Genomic DNA, 3,490 nt, shown 5'->3' with positions numbered 1-3,490 from the left:
AAATGACAAATGCCTGTTGGTATAATAAAGCAAAAACAAGTGGGAAATGCGAGCAGATAAAAATAATAGTACACTCCACCTATCCTCCTGCCCTAAACTTGAGACTTGAAGTCTGGATTTAGACATATTCATTATTAATATTTAATATGCAAAAAGGTGTTTTTGTATAAATTGGAAATTAAATGGATTGCCTTTTATTTATATTCTCATTTGTACCAGCACCAATTCCCGAAAATTCTTCATAGTTGAACATTTTTTTTCAGTTAATTAGCCGTTTTAATAAACAATTATTGGAAAATAAATAAAAACAATGTTATTTCAATACAATCTTGAGGCCCTGTGCGGCACCTGTTATTCTTAAGTGAAAAATCTGAAAAAGTTAGGACATTTATTTTCAACATTTCAAAACTATTTCTATAATTCACCCCTCAGAATCGAAATAAATTAACGACCACCCTAATATATACACATTATTTTTGCTTTATTAAAAATATTTTATGAATATAACTACTTTTCTGTTAAAACAATTAGAATATTTAATTTACGTATTTTATTATTAATAAAAGTATATTAATATTCCAAAATAAAAACACATCATCAATTGCGACTCCGTATATTTTTACCTGCTAAAAACATAATTTCAAATAAAATAAGTATTTTAATTTTGTGCAAGGGTAAATTTTTCATAGAATTAAATTGTATAGCTTAAACCTTCTCGGCTAAAATCACTAAAATGTCTCAAACAGCTTTTGATGATAATATACTCATATACGTACATAAAAGAAATATTCTAAAGAAAATAAGGTCTTGAACGTTAAATGATATAAGTCATTCAATATTATTAGGACTAAATTAGAAAAATAAGTATCTATAATAAATGTTAAATAATCAAAATATAAGAAGTATAATAATTTGAAGCTACGGGAATATAGATGGTTGCTTAACATATTTTCATGTTGTTAAATAACCGCGCAATTTAAAACCACACGAATTGTGGGAAAATGTCGTACCTATTAAATTTTAGAAAAAGTATTGTTTAAAAATGCCTTTTAAGTGTAACACGTAAAATATTAATAATTAGACGTATCAGGGCATCTGCTACAATTATTAAAACACCAGGATTCTACCGTGCAAGAAATAAAGTAGGTCAAACATTTAAAGACAAAAACAACTGCAAAACAAACATGTTAAGAAAAACACCTAGTTTTTGATAAAAAAATAGATATTAAAACCATACAAATTGTTTTTGTAATATACGAAGATTCTTATAATATTCAAAGTTTGTACTACCTATACGAACTTACCATTTGTTTACATTACAATACTCGCCGTGAAAAACAGCTAGGTTTTGAAAAAAAACAATAATGAAATATTGGATTTTCAAGTTTTATTAAAGTATGCAGATTTCAGATACATTTTACTTGATTAATGGTTTTACAAAAAATCATTAAAACTAAGTTATGTTTATAAAACAAGTATGATATAGGGAAAAAATAAATATGTCATATATTTATGGTGGTCCTGATAAATTTTTAACTTTGTATTTAATTCTTATTATAAACAACGATCATAATACTACCACTTTTTCTGAAACATCATGAAATAATAAACAAAAAATTATAAATAAAATCTTTACTGATTTAAGAAATGGGGAGATATATATTCCTCCAAACAGTGATTTCAATATAGTAGGATCCGGATATTATATTGTATGTTGTAGTCACTAATCACAGTAATATTGTCCATAAAAAACAAAACAACTAATCCAAAATATCACAACTCCCATTTGTATTTTAGAATCAATTATAATATATATTTTGCCTATTATTGAATACAACTATACAAGTGATGGGAATTTTTCGAATATCAATGTATTAAACATAATTTTCTTAACGCCTAAATTAATTTAATGAGTTAATATGGTTTTTTCTTTCACTAATATGGTGTATGATAATATAGTTTTCTTGTAGAAAAGCATAAGTTTATATGCCACTTTTTGTCAATATCGATGAAATTAATAATTATACCTCCTAACATGTTTTTAAATTAGGTACATATTACACAAAGTGACAAAATATAGTGTGCCTTAAAGCTTTAATAACAAGCCATGGAAGAAGCTAATATATACAAGTATCATTTGAATACCAGTAATAATTGTATTTTTAAACTATTCTTTAATCTAAACAACTAATACAATATTTTTCCAAAAGCTAAAAAAGTGCCATATTATTTAATTTAATTTATTTCTTTTTAGTATTTTTAATGAAATATCCATTTTTACCTAATTATATGAAAAAGTGATATTCTTCTTTATTTTAATAAACAAAATTCGTACTATGTTTCAAAAGAAATATTGTATTAACTTGTTTTGTAATTGCTCAAATTATAAATAAAAAAGATGTTTACATATAAATCAAGACATAAGGAATTCAATTCCTCTTTTTTCAAATGTTTGCATAAGAAATTCATTTAATTTATTGTGTACATTCTTTTGCTATTCAAATTTATAAATTTTAATATAACCCAATTTATTTTGTTAAGAGATTTAAACTGCGCTTTCCTAATTTTTGTAACAGTTCACTATTTTATAATTTTTCTGTAGTAACGGGCAGACTTCAGTATCTACTTTTTTCTAATAAAATGTATGGTTGTGTTTGTTTGTATTGTCCTATATTTTTTAGATATTAAAGTTTTTATTATTGTAAATAAAACATTTTGTTATGAATTAAAATGATCCTTCGTTAATCATTAAAATGAATGCAAAATCAGAAAACTACAAAACAAATTCATCAATATAAAAAAATCTGATTTTGCAATATAAGTATATTGTAGAGTATTTAAGTATAGATAAGTGATTTTAAACCATTCATGATTCTCGGTGCAAATATGCTAATCTGATTAAAATGTTTACAACAATTTACGGGAATAAAGATGATAACCCGTAGAGATCGGGTTTTGACATAAATGTATAATATTTTTCTACAAAGAAAAATGTTTAAATAGTTTATTTACTTTTAATTTTCACACATTAAATGTGTATATTCTGTAATACAAGTGATAAATTCACTTGGTCAGCTGGATATTAAAATTAAAAAATAGACTGGCTCAAGTTAGCAAACATTAATCATACCCAATTATTGTAATGTACGTATCTGAGTGGACACAATGTAATTAATCTAATTAAAATTAAATTGGTTTTCCTAACTAGTTAAAAAAAATGTATTATCCCCATATAAATTTGATTCTATTTTTTTCTCTTGGGTAACAAGTAGTCGAGTCTGGTAATTTTAATATTGCGTTTTGGGTAATCGTACTCATAAATTGTTTTGTAAGGTTTAGTATCTAGTACACAAATATAATATTGTACTATACTTGGGGATACGATTCAGAATTATGTAAATATGTTGTTTATAACAAAAAATGAATAACGTTGCTTATGTTAACAAATTCGCATAAACAATTCTGCACAATACGACTAGTTATTGTTGTT

This window comes from Adelges cooleyi, unplaced genomic scaffold (genome assembly GCF_023614345.1).
Source record: "Adelges cooleyi isolate 19-005CV unplaced genomic scaffold, UGA_ACOO_1.1 ACOO_flye_CR_arks_rails_tigmint_CR_PRNA_1, whole genome shotgun sequence".
NCBI lineage: Eukaryota > Metazoa > Arthropoda > Insecta > Hemiptera > Adelgidae > Adelges > Adelges cooleyi.
This window is presented reverse-complemented; position numbering follows the sequence as displayed.